The following is a 22567-nucleotide window of genomic DNA, read 5'->3' on the forward strand; positions in this document are numbered from 1 at the left end:
TGGCTATTCACATCCAGGCCCAGAAAAGCTAAAAGGCACTGTAATTCCACAACTATCACCATCATTCTAGATATTTAATTTGTTTCCCAACCCAAATTTTATAATATTGTTGGTGAAAAAAATCTTACTTGTATCCTACCATGGAAGTCCTTCCCACTTACGTAGTATTACTCTGAAGGGTACAAGTAAGATCTCATCTTCATTTCTTGGCTGCATTTTCTGATGTAATCACAGCATGAAGCTTTGAAGTATGATCCTAAGATAGGTCATTCCCTTCAAAATGTCTATCATTACTCCTTGGTGAGTCAGCTCCTGCACTACTGACAATGTGTTTTTTTGCTCAGCTTACCATGAAACCGTACTTCTGTAGAATTTGAATGGCAGCCAAAACACTGCACTTCAAAAGACTCTTTCAAAGGATTTATAAAAGAAAGGATACAGATACATATCCAAGCAAGCCACCATGTTTTAGTAAAAGACGAATAATACAAGAGAATGTTACAAATCATCACATTAAGATTCTCTTCTCAAAATAAATAAATAAAAATTTATATTTTCTTTACCATATCCAGAAATGTCCTTTAAATTTTCCTGATAATCTTCTTTAAAGTTTTATGCAAATAAGGCAGAGCATGATGGTACATGCCTATAATCCCAGCACTCAGGAGGCTGAGGCAGGAGGACTGTTTTGAGTGTGAGGACAGCCTGGGCTAAAAGGTGAGTTCAAGGCCAGCCTGAACTGCACGTTAAAACACTGTCTCAAAAAAGGCACAGGCACACACATACACACACACACACACGCAAAGATATATTTATTTAAAATATTTTTTATGCTCTTGAAGAAGAAAAAGTCATCTCAACATTTCTGCCTCAGTTAAGACTATCACTGAAGAGGAAAAACATACTTTATTGTACTCTTTTCAGAGGAATCTGTTAAAAAATTGTGATTTTGTTTTGAGAAGATAAAAGATGCCAGGAGCCAGGTGTGGTAGTACATGCCTATAATTCTAGCACTCAGTAGGCTGAGGTAAGAAGATCACCACAAACTGGCCAGCCTAGGGTACACAGTGAGTTCAAGGTATCTGCCTGAAGTGAACTACCCAGCAAGACTCTGTCTCAAGGGGAGAAAAAAATATACCAGGGACAGAAAAAGGGGTAGATACAGAGTAATTTAGGTAATTCCACAGAACAAGCCTTCAAAAGGTCCTTGCTCTGAAAATAATGGTTGACTAATGTATACAAAGCGAGAAATATTTATGTGTGGTACTGATCTCATTAGAAGACATCAAAGTTTTTTTATCAACTTTCAAAACTGGCAATGGAACAGGGTGAATCTAGCCTTTCAGATGCTCAGAGCTAGTTTTAAGTTTATCAGTAAATGGATGTAGTAATTTGGGAGAGAAAACAACTAATATATGCAGTAACATTTTAAAGAGACTTAATATGATTTAAAATATGCTTATGCGGTACTTCAGTGTATAAATTTAAAATGTGCATGAAAACCTGTGAAAGCTGCTTTAATACCCAAAAGGGAAAACACTACACATACAATAAAAATGCAAATTCAAGAACACTAAGAATATAGAAAACATACCAATCAATACAGCAATATTAAAGATGATCCCTTTGGTTAAATGCAAACAATTTAGAACACTTGAAAGAATTCTAAACCAATGAATGTTTATACCAATGATGTATTTTACTCAAACAAATACCAAAGCACCAAATTTTGTATTTCAGAAGTCCCTATTTAAGAGTTATACACATGAGCTGGAGGTATAGCTCAGTCGTATACTACCTGCACAGCATGTTCAACATCCTTGTTCAATGCCCAGCAACAAAAGTAAAAACTAAGGAGATATTCATACATCTATGAAATTTTAAGGAGATGGATCTCCCTTTTATTTATACTAGGATAGGTGAAGATTTTATGTATTATTTACTTCCTAATCATTACAAATGAAAATGCAAAAACAATGGAAAATGTACTAGCTTCTTACAGCATTCCAATGTAACAAACACCTCTAAGACTATAAGTAACAGAGAGCAGACTTGATGTTTAAATTTTGGCGTAATGTCAATTTTCCACATGCCATCTGTGATAGTGATTAAAGTTTACCTCCAGCACTGGTCCTCCTCAGCCCTGTTCTAAAACTACAAGGACCTAAAAGTCTAGTTGCTGGACAAAATAACCAACTCCTGAAACTTAAGGGGAGAGAGGTTTACTTTGGCTCATGGTTTTTTTAGTTCATAGCTGCCTGACTCAAAGACAAGAAGGCATGGTTAAAGGGCCTGGGTGGAGCAGAGCCAAGGGAGGAACCAGGAAGAGTGATATACCCTCTTAAATCATGCCGATGATGACCTGCCTCTTCCAACTAGACAGCAAGTAACAGCAAGTGAGCTATAAACACATGTGGCTTTGGGAGCACTTTTCAAACTAAACCATAACATTCTACCCCTATACCCTGAAAGACTCATTCGCATCTCTTTATTCAAAATACATTTATTCCATCTCTAAGAGCTACCGAAGTCTTAACTGTCCCAGCACTGCTGAAAAGTACAAGTTCAAAGTCTCCTCTGAGACTTAAGGCAAACTCATAGTGAACCCTGTTTAAAAAAAAAAACAAAAAAAAGCAACATCCTGTCTAAAAAACAAAAACAAAAAAATTAAGAACAAAGTAAAATACAGTAATGCCTTAATTAGAGAACACTTCTGTTCACAAACCATTCAGTTTCCAAACAAAAGTATTTTGACAAAATTTTACAACTGTTCACAAATTCCACACTGGGTGACAATACAACCATAGCCATTTTCTCCATAGAAAGACAGATATGGTCATTTTCCCCAAAATCATAAAACAAAAATTAAGTTCGTGAACCAAGGTACACTCTACTACCAACATACAACAAAACAAGATAAACATTTTCATTCCAAAAGATACTTCCAATTGGCTTGGCCAGTCTTGCACATTTGGCACTGCCAATGGTTATAGCCTTTGTGGTGTCTTTCCGGGCTCAGTTTGATCACTCCTTGCTGCTTTCTTCAGTCAGTCTACACTGTCAGCCTCTCCAACTTCTTGAGTCTCCACCACACTTTCGGATTCACTCTCACAGCTTCACATACTGTCCTCTTAGGGGCACACTTCCTCACCTTCTAGACCTTCTTTAGGAATCTGGGTAGAAGCTTCCCTGACCCCACAACTCTTGCATTCTGCTTTCCTGTCGCAAAATCATACCTTTTGCATCATGGCAGCAAATGCTTCCTGAGTGCCTAGATGGCTAAGCACTGTGAAGGAATTCAAAGGAACCAATTCCTTAGGTGGCACTCTAGGGCCCTCTATAGGCCCTCTATAGTCCAGGCTGGCCCTGAATATCCTGGCTACTCTCTGGCCTCAGCCTCTCAAGTACTAGGATTATAAGTATGCACAGGTATCTGCTTCCACACCAGGGCTTCAATGGAGTCCTTGTTCCCAACTGAGACCTTCTGAGCCTGATTGTTTAGTCTGTTTTTTTGTTGTTGTTTTGTTTTGTTTCAACCAACATTCTGGTTTTCAGAGTTCCATCCAGAATCTCTCCTCAAGTTAGGTTTATAACTATAGGCTATTTTTGGAACCAGCATCACTAAACATTTTCAAACTACTCCCACCAACCAGTTCCAAAGGCTTCTGAACCAAATGGTCAGGTAGCATCACAGCAACAACCCCACTTCTCTAGTAGCAAAATCTGCCTTAATCATTTCCTCGTTGCTAGGACAAAATCCTCAACACCCATAACCTTAAAGGAAGAAAGGTTTATTTTGGCTTATATTTTCTAGTCCATAGTTGGCTAGTTCCAAGGCAGGAAGACATGGTGGAAGGGTCTGGGTGGCAATAAACTGACCAAGGCATGGCAGCCACGAAGCAGAATTGAGGGAGGAACCAGGAAGGGAATCATACCTTTACAGGTCATGCCCATAGTGTCCCACCTCTTCCAATCAGAACTCACCTTCCAACAGAAAGCCAGCTATAATGCTTCCATAATCTAATTTAATCTAATCTAGTCTATCTAATCTTCCAAACACAGGAAGCTTTGGAGTACATTTTAGATCTAAACCATAATATTTAATATGCTTGTATTTAAATGTCCAACTGCTTCCATGTTTAAAACCAAGGCATACACACACACACACACACACACACACGCGCGCGCTAAAAAACCTCGGGCCGGGGAGATGGCTCAGTAGAATCAGCATTTGCCTGGCAAGCACAAGGGCCTGAGTTTAATTCCCAGTTCCACTAAAAAAGAAGAAAATAAAAATGCTCAACATTCTATCCACCTGCCAAAATCAATTCCCCTAAGGTGCCAGGGAGATAGCTCAGTGGTCTAAGCAACTGCTTGACAAGAGCAAGGACCTAGGTTCGATCCCTGGTACCTCCTGCTGTCTGGCCCTGAAGCCCTGGGAGTGCCATGCTGGCCACTAAAACCAGACATGCTGGGGAGACTGAAACAGGAAGATCACTATGAGTCCAAACTGCATAGTGAGGCCCTATATCAAATACACAAACTCAACTCCCCTTGCTACTTATTCCTGGGGTGCTCAAATCTAACATCTCTGAATATTCTTGCTTCTTGCATTTGTATTTTTTCAACCCTAATAGAGAGTGTGTTATTGTTGTGTTGTTATTACCACAGTGACAACAGCAACAATCTCAACTGGCAAATAGGAAAATGCTTACTAGTGGCTAGCTCTGTAATAAGCACTTTTTAAATAAACCAAGAGGTACTGTTGCTATCCCTATTTTAAAATTAAGAAAAGCAGGCTAGGGAGAAGATAGCTGAGCGGTGTAAGCACCTCCCTAGGCAAGCACGAAGACCCAGGTTTGATCTCAGGTACCACAGACCAGGCTATTAGAGCCTACAGTGAGAAAGTTCAAACCAGCTTTCCTGTCTCATTCCTCCCATACCATTTCCTATAGCCACCATTCTGTTTAGGAACTGAAGCCAGTTACCCATCCACTCTCTCAGTGGCAACTGTTACATAACCCTTCATAAGATACTCAATAAAAAATATAAATTGGCCAGGCATGGTGACACACACCTGTAATCGCAGCACTCCTGAGGCTGAAGCAGGAGGATCACCTAGAGTTTGAGGCCAACCTGGGCTATACAGTCAATTCAAGCCCAGCCTGAACTGCACAGCAAGACTCTGTCTCAAAAAAACAAATTAACTAATTTTAAAAAAAAATTTAAATAAACTTTTAGGGATAGGGAGATAGCTCAGTGGCACAGATGCCTGTCTGGCAAGTGCAAGGTTGTTAAGTTTAATCCCCAGTACCAAAAACTAATAATAAAATAAAAAACCTTTAAAATTGCACTTTTTCCTCACTATAAGTCATACTAGGGCCAGTGAGATAGCTCAGCAAACTAAGTGCCTGCTTAGGCAAATGCAGGGACAAGGGCGCGATACCTGGGATCACACACTGCACTGGCCTCAGCCCCATAATCCCAGCACTGGGGAGGCTGAAAACAGGAGGATCACTACAAGTCTGAGCTGCATAGTGAGACCTGTACCAAATACATTAAAAAAAAAAAAAAGTCATACTAATAAAACTGGGTAACAACAAACATGTGAAGCAGGAAAATATCATCCCAGACAAAAACTAATCACAATTACTATCTCCACGTATGTACTACCTCCAGGGTTGTTCCTCTGTACAAAGTATATCAATTCACTCAGCAAACTTTTTTTTTTTTTTTTTCCGGAACCAGGGATTGAACTCAGGCCCTTTTCTACTGAGCTATCTCCCTGGCCCCTAGCAAACAGATTTGAAGCAACAGAGGACACAGAAAAATAGCATACTAGTTCTTTGTCAGATTAATTTTCTTTAGTATTTTCTAAGTCAATACCATGTGTGCCAGACACAGTGGGAAACACCTGGAATCCCAGCACTCCAGAGGCCAAACCAGGCTATAAAGCAGGTTTGAGGCCAGTCTACAATACACAGTGAGGTTCTGTCTCGAAAAATAAAAACCAACAAAAATTTAGCCTGGGCAACTTGGTAACTCTGCAAGACCCTGTCTCAAAGTGAAAGACAAAGCTGGGGATATAGTTCATCAGCACAAGTGCCTGCCTGGCAAGCACAAGGTCCTGAGTTCAATTTTCAGTACAACAACAACAAAAAAAGCAGCAATATTAAAATGAAAAAAAGTACGCTCAGCACTCTGAGAAACTGAGGCAGGAAGAAGACAAATTCAAGCCCAGCCTAAAAAAACTTAGTGAAACACTGTCTCAAATAAAAACATGTGGGGAAGTATTTTAGTGCAAACACCCTGGGTTCAACCCCCAGAGGTAGGTAGGTAGGTAGGTAAGAAGGAAGGAGACAGAAGGGCACGATAGGGATATACAGCTCAGTGATAGAATAAGCACTTGCCTGGCATGAACAAATCCCAGGGTTTAATCTCTAGTACTATTGGGGGGGGGCAGTGAGAGAGTGACAGAGACAGAGACAGAGACAGAGACAGAGACAGAGACAGACAGACAGAGAGACAGACAGACAAAGGAGAGGGAGGGGAGGGAAAGGGAGAGTGGGAGAAAAAAGGGAGAGAGGGCTAGCGTGTGAGGGGATGTGAGAGGGAGGGAGGGAGAGGGGGATAGAGGGAGAGAGGACCATTACATATGCAGCCATCAGCTAAATACATTCCTTTCTTAAACAGCAGTCTACTATATAAATACATTCATTATAAATACATTCATATATTTACTTCTATAGCCTTGCCAGTAGGAAGACATACACAGTAAAACTAATTAAAATCAAGATTTTTTTTGTACTTTTGAAAATATCCTGAGAAGGTAAAAGGACATCTAAAAGGTTAGTTTACCCAGGTACTGCATGCCACATCAGCCTCACCCTCAGGCACGCTGAGCTGGCCACCAAATCTGGGCATGGGGGCGCACACCTGTAAGTCCATCACTGGGGAGGCTGAAAACAGGAGGATCACTATCAGTCCGAGCTGCGTAGTGAGACCCTGTACCAAATACAAAATAATAATAATAATAATAATAATAATAATAATAAGGTTTAAAATTAATGACCTCCAGCAATCAGGAGGCTGAGGCAGGAGGACCACCATGAATTAAGAGGCCAGTCTACAATACAAAGTGAGTTCAAGCCCAGACTGAATTGCATAGTGAGACCCCGACTCAAAAAAAATTAATGACGTGTGGTAGGTTGACAACTAGGGGACAACTTGCAACACTCAGCTGAACTAAATCAGTGTGAAGCTAGATGTGGAAGACCCACCTGAGGATCACTGCCAACAGCACAAAAAGAGAATGTAGAAGAAGAGGTGAGCTGTTAGGGGGCTATTGGTTCTTCTGGAATAGTTTGTCTTGCTGGCCTTCCTGATATGAACTAGGCTGTTCTATTGGAGGAGGAGTTCTGACCCGCTGTCACTGAGAATGGCTATAGTACTTTCCAAGGGAGCTCTGGTCTTGTAGTGTCGCTTCCTGGCTCCAGTGCAGATCCCTCAGCATACTAGCACAGATCATTCAACCCACTGGCACAGATTTTCTAGTTTCTGCCACTGATCTTTGGGCCTTCCCACCATAAATCCCTTGAAACAGACTTGCATGAGACACTATAATGGGCTTTAGGTCTTCAGCTGGACTCATGCAGGACATTGCCATGGAATCCTGGCCCTCAGCTGGATTTTTTTGGTCTTTAGTGTGTAGACAGATTTCCTGCACTCTCTCTCTGTAAGACTCTTGAGTGACTATAATAAAATAATCCTATGTGTCCTGTATTGTTTCCTTGCAAACCCTGACCACAACATGACCTCTCTCACAAAACAAGAATTTCTCAGCACATAGTATGAAGGAACAATTCTCTGCATATAACATAAAAAAACAATCTATAGGAAACTTTGTGTTTATTTTAAAACACTTTAACTTATTTGCATGAGTAAAAGTTTAAACAGTCCCTAAATACTGACAGTTTGTTTATTCTATATCAGTGTATAAAGTGCTAGGTAGAATGGGAAAAAACAGTAATCACACCTTGTTTTTACAGATCTTAAATATGATGTCAAATCCTAGACATGTGGTCTCAAGCAAATGTTAACATCCCTGATAAAGGATGGCCTCAAATCCTTGTGGGGTGTCTAAGACAATCTATGTGAACACGTCCTATAAATCATGCTACCTGAGGAAAAAGGGGTTACCTCACCTTTTATCCAAAGCACTAAATATACATATTATAAGGCCAGGTGTGGTAGTACATGTCTGTAATCCCAGTACTCAAGAGGCTGAGGCAGGAGGATCACGGCAAGTTTGAGATCAGCCTGGGCTACCAAGTAAGCTAAAGCCCAACCTCAACTGCATAGGAAGACTCTGTCTCAAAAAGACTAAATACATAAAGAAACCATCTTCAGTACAAAGTATTTCATTTGACAAAAAATAACCAGTCCAGTTGTCTAATATAGTCTTAGTTTTTTTGAGACAATGTCTGTCATTCAGGATGGCCTTGAATTCACTACATCTTAGGCTGGCCTCAAAATCCAGGCAATCCTCCTGCTTTAACCTCCAGTGCTGGGACTGCAGGCATACAACACCAAACCCAACTACAATCTCTTTTTTCTTTTTTTTTTTTTTTTTTTTAAATTTTTTTAGAGTGTGTGTGTGTGTGTGTGTGTGTGGCCAGCTCAGCCCACCAGGGGACGGGGCTGGCTGGCATGTGGTGCTGGGGACTGAACCGCGGTTGCTGTGCTTTAGCGCTTTAGCTTAGCTTAGCTTGTTCTAAGTAGGTGCTTTAGACCACGGAGCCATCTCACCAGCCCCTCTTTTTTCTTTTTTGCGGTACCAAGGATTGAACTCAGGACCTTGCACTTGCCAGGCAGGTACTTATTCTACTAGCTATCTCCCCAGCACTATAATTTCTTTTCACAATCCCAAGAGATTTCAATATTATCTTTTTCGGACAATGACCCATACAAAAATAACTGAAAATAAATTTCCCATAATTTAGGAAAGAGAGATTAACTTTCCTATTACCAAAAACACTGTTTCCTAGTGGAGAAAGGGGTACAAATCAAAAGTGATTTACACAAATTTAAGAAGTTACCTTTTAATCTAAGATTTATCATGGAAAGTTTCAGTCCAAAGAAAACATTTTTAAAGTGTTATAAACTCAGGCTCTTCCAAATGGAATTATAGAGTAACAGGTTAATTCTGATACTTTGTAAACAAGGGAAAGCAAGTAGCAATTAATCATCCCTTCATTCAAAAACCTAAGGTCTTAAAAAGGGGGCGGGGGGTTATATGAGTCAAGTATGATGGCACATACCTGTAATCACAGCATTCCTGGAAGCTGAGGTGAAAATACTGTCAAACTCAAGCCCAACCTAGGCAATTTAGCAAGACTGTCACAAAAGAAAGGGACAGGAAGGAGCAGGCTATTTTTCAAAACATACTCTACATATCTAAGAGGAATGAATAGACTAAGAGCAATGAAAAGATTTACATTCTTTTCTATCCTATGACTTGTCCTGTTTCAAATTCAGCTACCTCAACAAAAACAAAAAAAAAAAATTAAATTTTTTATCTAAATTTTCACTTGCCTTTATTGCTCTTAGGCATCTTTTTTTTTTTTTTTTTTTTTTTTTTGCATAGAACCGGGGATTGAATTCAGGCCCTTGCACTTGCCAGGCAAGCACTTATTCTACTGAGCCATCTCCCCGGTCCCTTAGGCAACTCTTAAAGAGCATGGGACACTTTAAAAACCGTCATTATCTGCCAGCCTCACTACATAAACAAGTTCAAGGCAAGCCTGAACTAGATAGGGAGACCCTGTCTCAAAAAAAGCCTTCCCCCCCAAAAAAAAATCCTATCATTATTCAACTAAACAGGACCATTTACAAAACTAGTGAAACGTCTACAATCATCCATAAAAACTTAATATTAAACCTTAAGACTCTAAAGCAGTGGTATCCAAAGTCAAGTAAAATATACCTCAAAAAGAAACCAAGACCAGACACGGTGGCACACTTGTGTAATACCAGCCCTTGGGAGGCTGAGGCAGGAGGATAGCTGAGTTAAAGGCCAGCCTGGGCTACATGGTGAGTTCAAGATGTACCTAAACTACAGCAAGACCCCGTCTCAAAAATCAAAAACAAACAAAAGAAAAGAGAACCCAAGATGCTCCCCTGGAGTAAAGGAAAAGGATATGTGAACTTTGAATTCTTATCCTTTTTAATTTTTTTGGCTTATAGCTCATAAAGTATATAATCAGTGTATAGATAGATAGATCTATATATATAAATAGTTTGTAAATTAAATACCTTAGAAATGAGGATTAACAGTACTCAAAATTTTTTTTACCAATCAAAAAGTTTAAGAGAACATTAGTCTCAAGTACTGCCTTGTCACTTAACTCATTTTTACCTACCCTCTGCCTCTCCACAAACTGGAGAGAGAAATCTTGGAAAAGAGGAAAAAAAAAAAAAAACAAAAACCCTGCCCCAAATAATTCAAACTATTTTAGAGTCCCCAGAACAAACTAAAGTTGGTAAATTATATCCGGGCATGGCAGTACACACCTGTAATCCTAGATTATGAGAGGCTGAGGCAAGAGGATTGCAAGGTTAAAGTCAGCCTGTGCTGCTTAGGGAGTTTCAGGCCAGAGGGGACCAAAATGAGACCTTGATTTTTTTTAAAGTGGTAAGTCACTAGAAAAAACAGAAAATTTTCTAGACATAGCACATACCTATAACCCTATCTACTCAGTAGGCTGAGGCAAGTGGATCACAAGTTAGAGGCCAGTGTAGACAACTTAGCAAGATCTTGTCATAAATAAGCAAATAAATAAAATGTTTTAAGAATATGCATGGTAGTGCATGTCTGTAGTCCCAGCACTTCAGAAGCTAAGGTAGGAAGATCAATGTGAGTTGGAGGCCAGCCTGGGCTACAGAATGAGTTTAAGGCCAGCCTGAACTTACCAGTGAGACCTTGTCTCAAAAAAAAAAAAAAAAAAAAAAAAAAAAAAACCGAATAAAAAGTACCATGCATGTTTACTTTTTAAAATCACAGTAAAAAGCACATCACCATTATTCCCCTCAAAATATACCCCCTAGCTTGAAACACATTTATGGGGCTGGCCAAATAGCTCAGTGGATTAAAGCGCCTGCAAGCAGGCACAGTGGCCAGGGGTTTAATCCCCAAACCTGCTGTGCTGTCCCTGTGGTGGCACGTGCCTGTAATCCCAGCTCTTGGGAGGCTGTAAACAGGCGGATCACTACGAGTCCAATCTAATAGTGAGACCATGAACACCCTGTAGAACCTTCCCTAAAATACAAAAAAAAGAAACACATTTATCTCCTTCCATCACTCTTGCCATTTTCTAAAGCAGTTCTGAAAGTTGTTTTTGTGTCTTCAGCTGCACTCTCATGGCTGTCTACATGTCCTGAATCAATTCAAAGCATTTACTTTTCAGTCATTTTGACTTTGGGCAAGAGCCAGAAGTTGCACAGCGCCAGATCAAGTGAATAAGGTGAATAAGAAGGATATATCATAATGTTTTTACAAACCTATCTTTCTATTCAATAGCACTCAGCAACAGCAGGTATATTTTTTTAATCACACATCATAGAGATACTCATGAAAGAGAAATTCCACAACTGCTTCAAAATGAGGGGAAAGAATGATGGGACAAACATGAACCAAGACAGAGTATTCTTAGCTGGGTATCGTGGCACATGCCTATACTCCCAGAACTCGGGAGGCTGAGACAGGTGGATCCTTGTGAGTTCAAGACCAGCCTGGCCTTGTTTATTTTTTAAAATTACATAGTGAGCTTAAGGCCAGCATGAACTGCAGAGTGAGACCCTGTCTCAAAAAGACACACACACACACACACACACACACACACACACACACAAGTATTCTGAAAGGATTAATGGCAACTTGTCTTACACTGTAAGAAAACTTCTTAAAGTCACTGTATATTTCAATCATACCATATAAATAAACATACATATATGGAATTGGACAATAATATGTGGTTCACAGGAGTTTTGGGGTTTTTTGAGACAAGGTCTTGCTATGTAGTTCAGGTTGGTCTCGAGTTCACTATGTAGCCCAGATTGGCCCCAAATGCAGTGTGATCCCTCCTGTCTCATACTCTTGCAAGTTAGGATTACAGATGTGTGCCACCACATTCAGCTGTTCACCAGTTTAAAATAGACATCCCATCTACTATAGAATACTTTTATATCACATGGGCCAGGGGGTAAGGGCATAATTCAGTGACAGTATGCGTATTACCATGTGTATAGCTCTGGATTCAAGCAAAAGCATGCACACACACACACACACACACACACACACAATCACTTTCATCTGATATGCCCACTTTAAAGAATTTATCCTAAGAAAATAATGGCACAATGACATAAAAATGTTCAAGCAAGTTCATCAGTTCATCAAAGTACTGTTTTCAGAAAAAATTGTCAATGTACACTGACAACCGGCAACTGCTGTAAACTATGATGCATCCACACTACATAACACTGTAATACCACTGAGAATATCAATTTTACAGTGAAAAAAATTTTAAGTACTTCAACAGACAACATATAGAAAGAATAAACACCAAATATTACTTCTAAATGGGATTGTAGACCATCTACTCTCCTGCGTTGTCTCAACTGTTGTTTCTTACAATTTCTTATGACTAACACGTTTGGTGGCTTTCAGAACTGAAATAATTTCACTTTGAAATTTAAAATTAAAAAAAACCAAGAAGAAGAAATTTAAAATGAGATTAAAGGGCCAGCCAGATAGCTCAGTGGACTACAGTGCCTGCTTAGGCAGAGCCCAGTGGCTGGGGCTCAATCCCCAGCATGCAATGCTGGCCCTGCCCCCAGGGCATGCTAAAACTGTGACTGAGACTGGGCATGGTAGCACCTGTAATCCCAGATCTTGGGAGGCTGAAAACAGTAGGATCACTACAAGTCCAATCTACGTAGTGAGATACAAATAAATAAATAAAAGATTAAGTTCAAACTCTTTATTCCAAAAATGCTAAAAACTATGCTTTCCCATGAGGCTTGTGGAATTGGTTTAAACAATTAGATATTTGGCTTACTGTATAGAAAAATGAAAGGCACTGAATAAAGAGCCCTATTTCAAATTTTGGGTGTTGTTTTTGTTTTTTGGGACCAGTCTTGCTATTAGTTCGGGCGGGTCTTGAACTCACTATGTAGCCCAACTGGCCTCGAACTTGCAAAGATCTGTCTGCCTCAGCTTCAAATGCTGGCACTACAGGTGTGCACCACCATGGCCAGCCCCCTATTTGTTTGTTTGTATGTTTCGGTACTGGGGATTGAATTCAGAACCCTGTGCTTGCCAGGGAAGCATTTATTCTAATGAGCTATCCCCCCAGGCCCCCAGCCCCCTATTTGAAATTAATCATCTTGTCTTCAGTTCTTTCCAACTTTGTGATGATTTATCAATATATTTATTTTAAAACAGAAGCTGGGAGTGGTGGCACAAGCCTGTAATCCTAGCTCTCTAGAAGGCTAGATAGGAAGATAGTAAACTGAAGCCCAGCCTGGTAGACTTAGTGACTTAGTGAGACACTATCTCAAAATAAGGGGGCTGTCTGGACAAGTGAGACAGCTCAACAGACTAAGTGCCTGCTTAGGCAAGTGCTGGGGCCTGGGTTCAATCCCTAGCACCACAGTCGCTCCAGCCCCACCTCGGGGGCATGCTGAGCCAGGCCACTGAGATATGGGTATGGTGGGGCACGCCTGTAATTCCAGAGCTGGGGAAGCTGAAAACAGGAGGATTACTATGAGTCAGAGGTGCATAGTGAGACCCTGGACCAAATACATAAAAAAATAGAAAATAAATTATTATGAATTTAGAAAACTGAATTAATTTCCACTTATCTTCTGCAACTAACTTACAAAAGTATTAGATACTAAACAAATTAAGATTTCAACCCCAGAGAACTGAAATCAGAAAAGCTTGCTACCTTCTAATAGCATCATCCTAAACACTGTGTGAAGACTTAAATAGGCACAATAATAGATCTAAGCCATAACATACCTAAAGTGATGCTCTGTAATAGTAAGCACCAAGACAATACCTTTGTAGTTGCAAAGTATTCTTCTATAGTTTTTGTTTTGCTCTGTTATGATTTTGGTACTCAGGACTGAATCAAAGCTTTCTGTACCAAAGCAGGGCTTTTGTTTGTTGAGATAAGGTTTCCTAAATACACTAAATTGTCCAGCCTTGACTCAAACTTGCAATCTTCCTTCTCAACTTTCTGAAACTGCTGGGATTACAGATGTGTGCACACCACACCCAGGCAGTTTATGAGAAAAAAGTACTTAGGAATATTAGCATTAAAAAAGAAAATAAATAACAGATGAATTTGTATGTTAACTGTTTAGTAAATCAATTTATAACAGAATTATTAGTATTTCACCATTAACAGAATAATCTTAATGTAACCCAACCTCATAATTTTTTTTTTTTTTTTGCTTTTGTTTTATGCCTTACTTTTTTTCTTTTTTCTTGTGGTATTAGGCACTTAATCAGCAATCATGATCTCCTGCACACTACCTAAGCACACTGCTAGAGCTACATACCCAGACTTTTTCTTTGAAACAAAGTCTTGTTACATCAATCAGGTTAGGCTCTCAAGCAGCTGGAATAACAGGTGTGTAGACCACAGCTCTCAGCTGTGCCTTAAAAGTTTATAGTCATTCTACCTAAATTGCCAAGGTACTATATCCCTAAACTACTTTCATCAAATTGCTGACTTTGAAAACATGCAAAGAAAAACTAATTTTTACATTGCCTCCCAGTAAAAAGAAACATATTTTTAAAATCAGTAAGTTAAAAAAAATCAGTAAGTTTCCCAAATCAATACTTACTTTTATCATAGCCAATGTATTGAGATATATATATATATATATATATATATATTTTTTTTTTTTTAAATGCTTTTTTGGATGGGGTGGAGCACATCTATAATCCCAGCACTCATTGAGGCAGGGGATCACAATGAGTTCAAGACCAACCTGGGCTACACAGTGAATTCAAGGCCAGCCTAGACTACATAGTGAGATCCTATCTCAAAAAAGCAGAAAGATAAAATAACCACATTGCTTTCATTGGTCAATGACACTACCATCTATCATTAGAAAGTTCTAAAACTTCATGTAGAATGCAATAAACTTCTTGTTCCTATTACCTTCCACCACAACTCCAACATAAGAAAATGGACCAGCCAGACTGCTCAGCAGATTAAAGCACCTGCTCAGGCAGACCCAGGGGCCTAGGGTTGGATTCCTGGCCTGCAGTGTTGGCCCCACCCCCAGGGTGCACTGAGAGGCGATTGAGACTGGGCGTGGTGGTACTCACCTATAATCCCAGCACTTGGGAGGCTGAAAAACAGGAGGATAACTAGGAGTCCTATCTGTGTAGCGAGACCCTGTACTAAATACAGTAAAAAAAAAAAAAAGACTTCAATGTAAGAAAATGGTTGAGATATAGCAAATGCAAGACCTTGGCACAAACATGAGACATCCTAGATCCCACTGAAGATCCCATCCTAGATCCAGTGTCAACATCCCTGCAACACTGTGAATATTCCTATTAGCAAACACAAGTCCTGAAAGTTTTCTCCTGGGAGAACACAAAACAAAAAACTTTTTCTGTTGCTGTTGTCAGTGACATTAGGAAATTCTGCAATTGACAACATGTACGAGGCTCCCACTGCTCCACAAGCCAACTCACCAAAGGGGATGGAGAGCTCCTAATACAACAGGATTCTAGGTCAGTACCATCCTCTTACATATTTAGATTGCTTTTCATCTATACCATTCCATTTGATGTGCCCTGACAGCCAGTATAAGTAGAGAGGTTGCTCTTCTTCCTTTTACTAAGGAAAAAACAGAAGCCCAGAAGGGTTATGTGGCGTGCTATAAACAAAAAGAGCACAACCTAGGCTTCAACCAAACTGTACTGGTCAATCCACTGTCATTCTAAAACAACTTCTGTTTTGAACATCTGATAAAAATATGAACTTTGAAGGTTTATTACGTGTCTAGCTATAGTACAAATTGAAGAGTAATGCATGGTACCACTCTCAGTACCACAAAATTAAGATTAAAAATAGCAATGACACATTAATAACTTTGATAGCCTCTAAAATTAGCAAGAATCCTAGTATAATCCAATATGGATGTGATTTCATATTGTCTTAAATTTAATATTTCACTGATTGTAAAATCACATTTAAATTCAGCATAGAAATTTAAAGAACCTGGTGGTCTGTAAGAAACAACTAGCCACATAAATTGCACACATTTCTCTCTAACCATTTTTAGTCTTGTGGCTTCCCACCAAATTATGAAGTTCTTTATGTGAAACTTGACTTGATTTCAACACTAAGTGGATTACAACAGAATAAGCATGTTGTTTCCGTGTAATACTTGCAACATGCACTCAATTTTCAGAACACTTTTGGACAAAGTGTAAAATTCATAGTTTCTTTTAGATAAAAAGTATCCATATTGGATGAAATTGCAGGATCAGACCAAGTAGTCAATGAGTACAGGCCTTTATATAGATGAGGAAACCAAGCCCAGAGAAGTTAAATAACATTCCCAACAGCAATTAATGCCACAACTGTAATCAGCATCTATATTTGTCTGCCAATCCAGAGTTTTCCATTACTGTACCTACCTCTGCTTTTTAAAAAATGCATTCTTTTTAAAGTCATTGGCTGGGGGCAGGGGAGAGAGACACACATGCCTATAATCCCAACACTTTGAGTGTGAGGCCATCCTGGGCTACAAAGTGAGTTCAAGGCCGGTCTAAACTGCGTAACAAAACCCTGTCTCCAAAAGACCAAAAAAAACAAAGTCATTAACACCAAAAAATCTTAAAACACAGTAAGATTCAAAAACTAGGAAAATGGGGCTGGTGAGATGGCTCAGTGGTCTAAAGCACCTACTTAGAACAAGTTAAGCCAAGCAAAGTACAGGGACCTTGGTTCAATCCCCCAGCACCACATGCCAGCCAGCCCCGCCCCCTGGTGGGCTGAGCTGGCCACACACACATAAAATAAATAAATAAACAAACAAATTTTAAAAAAGAAAAAAGATTGATTAAAAAAAAACTAGGAAAAAGGTGCTACAAATAAAGGGGGGGCAGGGAGATGGATCAGTGGAATAAGTGCTTCCTTGGCAAACGCAAGGGCCTGAGTTCAATCCCTGGTTCCGCCAAAATTAAAAATAAAAAGGGGACCACAAACTAGGCTTGAACAAAGCCATACTAGTCAATCTACTGTCATGTGACACTGAAAGTTTTTGTGGAAAATCCAATCTCAACCAAGTATGGTACACACTTTGTAGTAGCTAAGGCAAGAGGATCGCTGGGTTCAAGGCCAGCCTTACCTACATAGCAAGATCTTGTCTCAAAAAATTAAACAAAAATAAAAACAAATCTCTTGAAGGAATATCAAAAGTTACAAACAAGGACAGAAAATTGTCTCTTCAATCTAAGACAAGGTATTAAATAGCTTTTAATAACTAATACTGCAATCAATTACCATAACTGTTCTTTTTCACATAGCAATGCTATTCATTTACTCAAAATCTGAGAGTATAGAATACATATACTAAGGACTGTGCTAAGTACTGGGGACACCAAGGAAGGACACAAACATGGGCTCTGGTTTTTGTGAACAACTGGGTGTACCTCTCTAAAATTACTCTATGACATGAAATATTTACCAGACTTCTTCACTGTCCTACAAAACTATAACACTTTCTTCCACCTCTTCAAAATTATAACACTAACCACACCCCCTCTGAAACATGAATACTTCCTCTGGCAATGCAAGACTCCAAATTATCACAGAAGGTGTTAACAAGGATTACAGCAGATTTTTAAATTGACTTTCATGCTCTTCAGATTGGGGCAAATTTTCAAAGCATTTCACAATTCACACTAAACCTTCCTGGTTCATAATCCTCATCTCAAATGACTGCTAACATATCCGAGCTACCCTTCACTAGAAAACTTGAGTCAGATGGTTTAGGAACAACCACAATACTGGGATGCTAGGAAGCATCTTCAGGAGACCCCTTTGGAGTCAGAAACAGATTTAATGCCTCCCCTTTGTTGCTTCTTCTCTATGGATGCATCAATGTACCCCTGTATATACTTCCAGTTAAGCAGCCATTTACTTTTATCAAATATGTTCCTTATAGCTTGCGGACAAATAACTTTTGAAAATGAAGCTGTTTCCCCTACATAAACCCATTACATTTTGAAAGATGTTAAATTTGCAGTTTTATATTTTTCACATTTCCTCTTCTTCCCTACCTCTCAAACTCTTATTAAAGTGCTATACAAGGGCTGGCAGAATAGCTCAGCAAATTAAAGTGTCCGCTTAGACAGACGAAGGGACTGGGGTTTGATTCCCGGCCTGGGGTGCCAGCCCCATGCCCTGGGCATGCTGAGACAGGGATTGAGACTGGGCCTGGTGGCCTGCACCTGTAATCCTAGCTCTTGGGAGGCTTAACATAGGAGGATCACTATAAGTCCAATCTGTGTAGTGAAAACCTGTACTAAATACACTAAAAAAGAATAAAGTGCTATACATAAAAGTAGCCTTCGAAGTCATTTAACTAATGATAATTCGTTGGAATATTCAACTCACAGCAGAAGTTCACACCTCTGGCAGACCAGTCATTCTGGGAGCTTTATAAACCCTAGACATTCCCAGGGTCCATTTTCAAGAGCTTTTAATTCACCAGGTTCTGTATGAGGTCCAAGAGTCAGCATTTTAGGCAACCCATAATATTTCTAATGACTGACCTTTAGGTAACCACTGAACTTAAGAACCTGGCATATAAGATGAGACACTAGTTCTATGGCTTGCCATTAACTACAAGCAGAAATGCACCAATGTGCCGGTGATTGACAAGAACTGCTTTGGGTCACCCGAAGTGAGGGAGGCTAAGCTGAAAGAAGCCTTTATACAGCCAATCTAAAACTCTAGAATCTTCCAAATTTAGTTTAATAACATGCTTGAAGCTACCAACACACCTTACTTGGTTTCCAAGCAAAAATAGATCATGTCTCTTGCCATACTGAAACAACTCTGAATCTAAAAAGACAAGGTCCCCACAACCTCTCCACTGACAAATCACATTTCATTTTTTTAAAAAGCCTGTAATTCAACAACAACCTCTGATGGCATTACCATGCACAATATGAGAAATTAAATTGCACTTCATTCAGAATATACACTTTTTATATGAAAAATAGATGTCAGAAAGCATGTCAAAATACTAGAATAAGAATTTCCAATGGGTCTGGAGAAGACACAAACATAAATAACAGTAGTGCAAAATTTACAAGTGAGCTTATCAGACTCCAGAAGGGCCTATTAAAGTAGCCATAAAATCTACCCCATAATTTTGAGATAAGTTTTCCAGGCCTATGTATAACCAACAATATAATCTTTTTGGTCCTGAGATGCAGTAACTCCCAACACAATTTCTAACCAAAAAATAACACTGTCTTTTGCGGAGCTGTCTGACCAGTGTTCTCTGTGGTCCCTCCACCGCCCCCAAACTGTCCTTCCCACCGAAGTACTACCAGGTCAGGAAGATCCACTGCCAGGCTGCACAGTCAGGCGGCCACTCCTCCTTCCCACAAGGCCCGGGCTGCACTGCTCGCCCCAGGGCTCCAATGGTCCCCGACCTCCGGCCTCCAGCCACAGCAGACTCCCACAGACCTGGTCGCGGCAGAGAGAAGCACACCCACCTCCCAGGGATCCACTGGCATTTGCCCGGGCGCTGGAGAGCACCCCACACCCTGCGCCTCATCTCTAGTCCTCCTCACCAGGTCCGGGAAGGCCGCCCAGGCCCGGGACCCCGCCTCCCCCGCGCCAAGGGTCCGGCCCGCAGCTCTCCCACTCTCTGCGCCTCCCACTGGCGGCGGCGGAGACGGCCACCTGGGCCGCCCCTTCCACGCGGGCCCCGAAAACCATCCCCAGCCCCCAGCTGGCCACTGCCTCCTTAGAGTGTGACAGCGGCCGCCCCGGGGCCGAGAGTGGCCCCTCCTCACCACCCGAAGCGATGGGGGGGGCTTCTTACCGGGCGACAGGACATGGCGAAGTCCACCACGGCACAGCCTCCTCCGCCACCCCACCAGGCTACCAGCCAGGGCCGGCGGGGGGGCCAGCGCTCGGCCCCTGGAGCGTCTCGTCCGGCTGCTCCGCCGCCGCTGCCGCCGCCTTCTCACAACCACAACAACATGGCGGCAGCGGCCACACAGAGCGCGCTCCCGAAGCTGAGCCGGGCCGCGAGCGGGGGCGCGCGCGCACGCCGCTGCGTACAGTCGGCGGTCAGGGAAAGAAGGCGGCTACCACGGTTTGAATGGAGGCGGGGCTGAGGCCGCCACTCACGCCCCAGAATGTGGGCGTGGTCTCAGGCCTTGGAGGGAGAGCCCGGGAGAGCGCCAAGCTCTGAGGGACTCCCAGAGCAGCTCAGCCTAAAAAGGACTGATCACATAGGAAATGGACCGCGAGGAAGAAACAGTGACAAATCAGAACAAGGTGATCCTAAAGATTTTCAAGAGGCATCTTTTCCTAGCTCTATGGCACTGAGCAGGACTCATTTTGTTTACTAGTAAATCTAAATAGAGTCGGAATAAAACTAATTTAACGTACATGTAAATACAGTGTACTGGAAGTTATATGCACAATACAATTTCAAACCATCTCAATCTCAGCTCCTAATGAAAAGCACAAAGGAAGGGCCGGCGAGATAGCTCAGTGCACTAAGCGCCTGCTTAGGCAAGCGCAGGGACCAGGGTTGATTGCCAGCACCACATGCTGTGCTGGCCCGCCTGCTCCCAGTGCACTGAGCTGGCCACCAAGTCCTGGCGTGGTGGTGCGTGCCTGTAATCCCAGCGCTGGGGAGGCTAAAAACAGGGGGATCACTATAAGACCGAGCTGTGTAGTGAGACCCTGTACCAAACACATTAAAAAAAAAAAAAAAAGCACAAAGGAGGAGTGAGTTTTGGTGTTTGTGTTTGTTTAGTCATTTTGAGACAAGGCCTTGCTGTGTAGCTGGTCTCAAACTCACAATAATCCTCCCGTCTCAGCCTTCCAAGTGCTGGGATTACAGACATGTGCCACTACACCCAGCCAAGAAGTGAGTTTTAGGACAAAAACAAAAATTAAAACCTATCCACACTAGCCTACAAAATTCTACATCCCAAGAATGCATTATCTTGGCATTTTAACAGTATGCCCTTCACTTCTCTGGAAAATGGCTTAGAAAACACATCAGAGGAAATCTACCTATGCATTTGTTGTATTTTTTTTCCACAAAACTTCCTGAAGGAATGTTTATTTTCAAAGATTATTGTCTTTCTAGCCCACTAGAATGTAAGAACTATTTGATGATAAACATCTTGTTTAGACTAGGCAAAGTGATGCACACCTGTAATACCAGCACTTGGGAGGCTGAAAACAGGAGGATCACTATGAGTTTGATCTGTGTAGTGAGACATTGTGGACCCTGTACTAAATACAAAAAAATTCTTGTTTGACCACTATCCCACCGTCTAGAATTGTGCAAGATAAGTGGTAGATTGTCAGACTTCCTGATTAATTTAGAGATAACTGAATCTTTACAGCATTTTTAATAGGTGTTTTGCTGTTGTCTCCATTTTACAGATGAAGAAAATGAAACCCAGGAAAAAAAAGTAAAATCCAAGGCAAACAGACAAAAATTGCTTACACTCACTAGGCTGTACAGCCCTACTACATGGTAAGATCTCCTAAAATAAAATCTCAAGTAAGTAGAGGTGCATGCCTATAATCCCAGTACTCAGATGAGGAGGCCACCCTAAACTGCATGTGTAGTGAGTTCAAGGCCCACTTGGAATAGATAGCAAGACCTTGTGTCAAAAAAAAAAAAAAAAAAAAGAGAGAAAAGAAAAGAAAATTCTCAAGTAGGAAACTACATTACAGTTCAAAGTTAGGTTAGCCTTTTATTTCACTCTGAGACGTTGATGGCTTACTCCTTTCTGATAGCTAATGTTATGCAGCTGATAGTGTATATCTTTCTATCTTTCCAGATTCCAGAATATCCAGGGCTGAATTTGAAGCTCTTATTGGCCCTTGAGGTAGACTGCTTGCTTGCTTGCTTGCTCTTGCTTGTGGTACTGAGTATCAAAACCTGTACTTATCTGGGATTTTGTTTATTTGGTTTTGTTGTTGTTGTTTTGTTTTTTTTTTTGAGACAAGTTCTCACTCTATAATTCAGGCTGGCCTTGAATTCACTATGTAGCCCAGGAGGACCTGGAACTTACAGCAATCCTCCTGCCTCAGCCTCCACCACATCTGGTAAAACCTACACTTTCATTTATATGTCGCTGTCCTGATGTCTCCTTTCTGCATATTATTATCACCTTTATAGAATAAAAAATAGATTTTATGTAAATGACTTAGATAAAAAAATAACAAAATATTTTTCCATGTTTCTCCCATTG

General features: G+C 40.7%; 1 protein-coding gene across 9 annotated transcripts in view; it reads right to left on the minus strand.

Moving 5' to 3' along the window:
- Positions 1–20352, minus strand: part of Mtmr3 (myotubularin related protein 3) — a 166340-nt gene extending 145988 nt beyond the window's left edge. For 8 of the 9 annotated variants that reach the window (XM_004645543.3, XM_023705807.1, XM_004645541.2 and 5 more), the window contains exon 1: positions 20161–20352. The gene's annotated coding sequence lies outside the window, so the exon portion shown is untranslated. Of the gene's footprint in view, positions 1–19906; positions 20051–20160 lie in introns of those variants that run through there. The other variant, XM_023705801.1, reaches the window with a different exon arrangement.
- Positions 20353–22567: the final 2215 nt, after the last annotated feature.

Source organism: Octodon degus, unplaced genomic scaffold (genome assembly GCF_000260255.1).
Source record: "Octodon degus isolate 3935 unplaced genomic scaffold, OctDeg1.0 scaffold00230, whole genome shotgun sequence".
Classification (NCBI taxonomy): domain Eukaryota; kingdom Metazoa; phylum Chordata; class Mammalia; order Rodentia; family Octodontidae; genus Octodon; species Octodon degus.